Source organism: Belonocnema kinseyi, chromosome 2 (genome assembly GCF_010883055.1).
Source record: "Belonocnema kinseyi isolate 2016_QV_RU_SX_M_011 chromosome 2, B_treatae_v1, whole genome shotgun sequence".
Classification (NCBI taxonomy): domain Eukaryota; kingdom Metazoa; phylum Arthropoda; class Insecta; order Hymenoptera; family Cynipidae; genus Belonocnema; species Belonocnema kinseyi.
This window is the reverse complement of record NC_046658.1, coordinates 46216914-46223888: the sequence shown is the minus strand read 5'-3', so window position 1 is coordinate 46223888 and position 6975 is coordinate 46216914.

Genomic DNA, 6975 nt, shown 5'->3' with positions numbered 1-6975 from the left:
GGAGAAAGGTTTAGGAAAGCGTTAGGAAGATATGGCCGTTTCCGGAGGGAGGGGGAGGTAGAAAGGAAAAGATTCAGTTCCGCTGCCTGGATGATGTAGAGCGCGGTGATGGCGACAAGTAAACGTAACCCTGGCTCTTCTGTAGCCAGGCATCTAATCCGTCCATCCCTCTGGGCACGTTCTGCTGACTAGTTGGCGGTGTGAGCTGTACTCGCTTGATCTTTCCGCTCATGAGAGCCTTCCAAGCTTGGAACCCGACCATGGGCGGACGTCCCGATAGACAATTATTATTATTATTATTATTATTATTATTATTATTATTATTATTATTATTTTTTATGAAGCGAAAGGATTGTGGGAAATTGAGAAGTGATGGCTTGTCATGCGACTGGCAGTGATATTCATTTTATCTCCTGCTAGCGAGGTTAATAGACGAAAGGAACTTGGATAAAATGAAGCTCCTTTCTGCCCTATTCCTCTACACGGCCGGCGGCTGTTCAAACTCCTGGGGTATGCCAAGCGAGGCCTGTCCCGTCCGTAGAACTGGAAGTTGGGACATCCGTCCTTCTCACCGTCACACGGCCGGTGCCCCTCGGCGGCCTTTCGCACCAGTTCTCGGAAGTAGTTGCGCCTCTTCCAGAATGCGGCGATTGCGGGATCCTCTTCCTTAATGTCTAGATCCTTTAGACGTTTTCGTGTCGATGGAACGTATCCATCCGGAATATGCTCTACGTTGACAAACATATACGTGTCAACGTCCAGTGATAGCACCGTAGCACGGTGTTGAAACGGTACCACCGGAATTAATGTTTTCCGGGCTCGTGAGTGCCAGGCCTGCTTCTCCCTTCTGCGCTTCAAGGCCTTCCTTGGCGCGGACGGCGTTCTCGTTGCCTGGGATTCAGACCACCCATCCAGTCGTTCGTCTTCGGACTGCCGGAGCGCGCTACGCTTACATAGCTACACGTGTGGTTGAATTTCATTCGGCTAGGTTAGGTTAGGTCAGGTTTTGTTAGGTTAGGATAGGTTAAACCTCTATGTAGGTTAAGCCGAAGCGATATGAAACGGTTGCGCAAACACAACGGGACAACACAATGAGTTTAATTGTGTTACGTGAAGTTAAGTTAGGTTAGGTCAGGTTTTTTTAGATTAGGATAGGTTTGACCTCTTTGCAGGTTAAGCCCAAACTGATTCAAACGGTATCGCAAACACAATGGGACAACACAATCAATTTAATTGTGTTTCGTGAGGTTAGGTTAGGTTAGGTTAGGCTGGGTTAGATTTGTTTCTAAGTTAGGGTTGATGTCACCCATTCGATGTAGCAAACATTTGCTACTGGGAAAATATGCTTCCAGAGCTTTACGTGTAGTTCAATAAATTTCTGTTAATTCAGGTTAGGTGAGTCAGGTTCTGTTGGGCAAAGTTATGTTAAATAAGTTAATATCAGGCAAGGGTTGATCCTTTACAGTTGTCAAAATGTTTTTGATGTAAAAATTTGCATCACTGGCATTATTTTGAAATTTATTTGCCTCAGTGCATGATTTTTCGTCATTTTTTGAGGGTATGGCTCGACCATGACGTGATGTGTGATTTTTGATAACAAATTTGAATTCAGCGCTCCAAAATCCATAGGAATACGTGTGTCTTGTTACCAGATCGCCATACTTTTTTTTGTGTGGCTGTGTAATTGATCACTTTATCCGTAACGAACTTGTAACAAAGAAAGTGAGATAAAAATAAAAATGATATTTTCTAAAAATAAAAATGCAGTGCTGGAATTTTTAAGTACAAGCTAGCATGACTCGTTGTGCCGTTCCTGGCGCATCACATTCCTCGGCCATCAGGTGATCCGTGCGTGGTAACCGAAGGTCGTCGTAGCGGCAGAGGAAAGGAAACTTGGAAAGAAAACGTGAAAGAGGAAATTTCAGGGGTGAAACATAAAAGGTTTCTTACGTCTGCCGCCCGTTATAGCCAGTGGCATATATCGAACTTCACGACGAAAATTGACTAAATACCCGTGTTGATCAATTATACGGAGCTGTATATGATCTATTGTCTGCACAACGACTGGTAAGTAAATGACATGTGATGTTACTTCCACTATCTTATATCCAGGTGGCACTAGAGGAAAAAATTCATGAATAGTATGTACTTTCTGACCATTAATGTATGCACCTGTAGTTATGCTGCACTCAATTCTCAAAGAATTCACTTTTATGATTGATACCGGTTTGATCAGATTCATAAGCTTGCTTAGCTTCTATTCTGCGTGGTGAAAACCCTAGCAAATGACCGATGGAGTCTTTAGGTTCGAAATTTATACCAGGACAGCAGTAAATTTCACTTTTTAAAGTATTATTGTTTGATTTAATATGAATTTCAATACCTTTGTTTACCAAAGCATTCTGTAGATAGCGCTTTATGTCACTTATTTCATAACTTCCTGTAGGTATTTCAATTATTTCATCACCCGCAAAAAATTTATTTTGGCTAATGTGTACATTGGGTATTGAATTGAAGGTTAGAAATTCAACGAGTCCAAGTGCGTAATTTTTGTAAGAAGACAACTCAATTGGAGGAAAATAGTGCATTTCCAGGATTGAAGAAGTTCCGGATAATGTTAGCATCAATGAATCATCCATGATGACAGCTAGCGTTCAACTGACATTATATTGAAAATCTCAACACTTATATAGATTAAAAGTACTCTTAGATTTCAATTTATTGCATAGAAATTGCAGACATAAATGTCCACATACGAATGTGTCGTAATTTTGATATCTCTCGTGATTATACTTTATGCTACCAACACCGAAATACTTGAAGAGATCCGAAGGTGGTCGAAGATTACCGAAGCTATCAAAATAAATGATCTTGCCGTCAATCTTTTTATAGGCACACCAATGTGTTCCTGGTCCTTTTTTATCGTCAAGATTAACAATAACACATTCATATTTACGTGGTCCACCGTTTGGTTATCCATTTCGCATAAAAACACCTCGAAAATGTGGAATCTTCAAAGATTTTGCAAATTTCAGTAAATCTGCATCAGTCAAGGCTCGATGAGGTAGCTTCAGTTTGAGTTTTTTGACTTGCGTTTTAGTCCTACTCCATGTTTATATGGTTCCAGATGAAGCCCTAATCGTTGTCTATATGGCTTCAAGTATAGACCTTCAAGTATACGAGATTTATTCACATTTCTTCTTCCACCAGCCTTCATGACAGCTGCGCGTGCGCCTCTGAGTGCAGATTTAATGGCAGTTCGTGCATCATTGCTTGAAATCATAGACTTTTAAGCTGCAGCAACAATTTTTCTCAGTGTAGTGGTAGGTCTTTTGCTCTTGCCAAGACCCATCCCAAATTTTGATTTCACCTTCATTACGTTTGTAACTCACGAAGCGGCTGCCTTTTCACCTATACCAGTGTCTGGAGCAAAGACACGTTTCCAAGCTTTTTAGCTAGTACACTGTCAGCTGAGTTTCTAGCCTCTATATTTTCTCTATTTTGTGAGTAGGCTATATCGTGCTCTTCGCAAGCAGCGTCCAGTGGATTAATTCCCGGATCACCTCGTGCTAATCTTTTGGCTAGTTTCGTACTTGGGTCACAGTACTGGTAACCAGGCAAATGCAATTCAAACGACAAATTGTTGATGCTTCTGTTGAGCAAGCCTCTCCCACGTCTTGGCTGCTGCACGGTTCGTTTACGACTGACTGTTTTGTCTCTGTGAAAGATCATATATATGCAAGGGATACTTTCAGACTGAAGGTCAATTCATATAACCAGGATATTTATAGGTTTTCCAGTCAGTCATTGTCAAGATGCAGTTTGAAGCACAACCTGTGAAACTACCTATTCAAAATTTTGATTCGCTTGTTCAAAAAGAGAACAGAGAAAACCGAAACGGACATTTGCTACTAAACAGTATACGAGCTATATATTGTGGACCTTCCAACTGTGGAAAAACAAATGCTTTGCTGGCTCTACTGATACATCCAAATGGCTTGAGATTTGAAAATATTTCTGTGTACTCAAAATCTCTAAAGCAACCAAAGTATGAATTTTTGGAAAAAGTCCTTCAATCAGTAGATGGCGTTGAGTACTATCCTTTCAATGAGCATGAAGAAGTTATAATGTTAAAGGAAGCGAAATCCAACTCAGTAATTGTATTTGATGATGTGGCTTGTGAGAAACAAGATAATATAAGAACATTCTTTTCTATGGGTAGAAACAAGTATGTCGACAGTTTTTACTTGAGTCAGGCATATGCTCATATTCCTAAACATCTTGTACGCGACAATGTTAATTTACTTGTGTTATTCAAGCAAGATGAAATAAATCTAAAGCACATTTATGATGATCATGTAAATGCTGATATGGCTTATTGACAATTTAAAAATGTGTGTTCAACATGCTGGAATGATGACAAGTATGGATTCATTGTAATTGACAAGGATAGGAATATTACCCAGGGTAGATATAGGAAAGGTTTTGATTGTTTCATAAATCTGAAAAAGTAATATATACATGTGTAATGATCAATATAAAAACAATCACAACTTAGAAGTTGATGCATCAACATGTCTTCGCGTCAGGAGAATTTTCAAAAGCAAAAGAATATTTTGCAACAAATTGCTAGAGCTAGTGAATCAATTCGACGAAAACATAGGTTAAAAAAGTTCGGCAAAGAAACAGTTGAACGCACATTAAGTGACACTTTTAAACCTAATTTTAATCCACTCGAAAAAATTGTTGGCGGTTTCAAGAACATGAAAAAAGTTGAACCAATTAGATGGAAAGAAGAAGCAAAGAATAAAGCTGAAGAAAGTATTAATGACGATGATTTGTCATATAAATTAATTAATGACTGTGAGGAAGAAGCAGATGAGACTGTAGATCCCAGTAATTGAGACATCAACTGCTGGTGAAGCTATAACAACTCTGAAATACCTACATCTTCATGGATTGATGATGATGAAAACAAGTATCTCATATTGTTAGGCGAACGAAGTAGAGAACTCAATAATGTGTATGGAGTAAGAAAATTAACGAAAGATAGATTAATGATTGGAGATTCTCAGATAAATTTCAGTCAGAACTATCTTCATGTAGGTCATTTGAATTTTCCCAAAAGTAAAGGTTTGCTTGAACTTTTATTTAATAAAGTACCTCAAGAGTCTTCTATAACTCCCAGTGATCTTGAAAATTATAGACAAATTGCTATTGCAACAAACTTATATAAAAAATATTATAATTCAAATGGATAAATTCGTGACAGTAAGGCCTTTAAATATAAAAACTTTATAATGAAATTAATTCCTCCATCTCCACCAAAAAATTCAAATAGACGAAGTAAAGACGGGAAATCATTATCAGGCGAAGGTATGATCCCACAATACATGATTGCTAGAGACAAAAATCTAATGGATTACATTTACTAGGATGATCCGAATGAATTGATAGACCGATTACGCTTACTCCTAGCGTCTGAAGCAGCTGGTAATCCCAGTCACACCACGAAATTATATCAATTATCGAAGAACTACGAGAAGCGGAAATTATATATTAATGGATGTTTGTCAAGATTTTCATCATTTTCAAGATGAGCATCGATGTATTCGGACGTCATTCCAAGCGAGCACAGAGTACAAGTCGCGGTCCTCCTAGAATTGGCTTCAAAGTCACATCTGAAGGAAATTATGATATGAATAATAAGAGGCTGTGTAAAGTGGCTACAGCTCAAGAACTATATGATGCTGTGAATCTGAATATGGTGCAACATACGATACAGCGTGAACTTCAGACTATATATAATGTTGTAGCTTCTTTGCGAACTGAAGTAGTCAATAATACAATGATGATTGAAACTCTGGAAAATTCCACAGATAAACTTTTTAAAAATGCGAAAATTGGGGTTGAATCAATTCAAAAATTAGTGTATCGAAATTCTGAGCTTATTAGTCAATTAGACAACAGGCTGAATGCACTCAAAAATAGACACCGAGAAGCTGCAGTTGGTGAAGGAGCTGCAAAAACCAGCGAGAAGAAATTACGAGCGTCGATATTTCGATATTCGTGGCATTGATGAGGCCTGGCAAGCTGATCTTGTTGAAATGCAACCATACGAGAGAGTAAACAAAGGATACTAGTACGTCTTAACTGTAATTGACATATTTTCAAAATTTGCTTGGGCTGTCCCCGTAAAATCCAAAAAGGGTGAAGATGTAGCTGCAGCCATGGAATCTGTACTTGATGAGGGGCGCATACCGAAAAATTTACAAGTTGATAGAGGAAAAGAATTTTACAACTCGCAATTTGAAAATCTTATGAAGCGATACAAAATAAATTTGTACTCGACTTTTAATAATTTAAAAGCGTCCATTTGCGAGTGATTTAATCGCACTTTAAAGAATAAAATGTGGATGCAATTTAGCTTACAGGGGAATTACAAGTGGATAGATATTTTGAAAGATTTAGTTTCATCTTACAATGATAGTAGACATCAGACTATTCGAATGAAATCAAAAGATGTTACTAAACAAAATGAGAAAAAATTGTTGTTTAATGTATACAAAAATTACAGTGTAAAACAAGCTGTTGAAAAAGTGAAATTTAAAGTTGGGGATAAAGTACGTACAAGTAAGTTCAAGCATGTTTTTGAGAAAGGCTACACACCGAATTGGACAACTGAAATATTTACTATAAGTCATGTCAAGAATACTGAACCAGTGACGTATATGATTAAAGATTATCAAGGTAAAACTATTGCAGGTATTTTTTATGAGCAAGAACTAGGCCAAGCTAGACATCCAGATACTTATCTTGTAGAAAAAGTACTGAAAAAAAGAGGAAATAAGCTATTTGTAAAATGGTTAGGTTTCGATGACTCACACAATAGTTCGATAGATAAGTCTAGTTTATAAGTATCTTTTGTATGAAATTTAAGTTTTTCTGAAGAAAGTTGATTATTTGCAAAACATA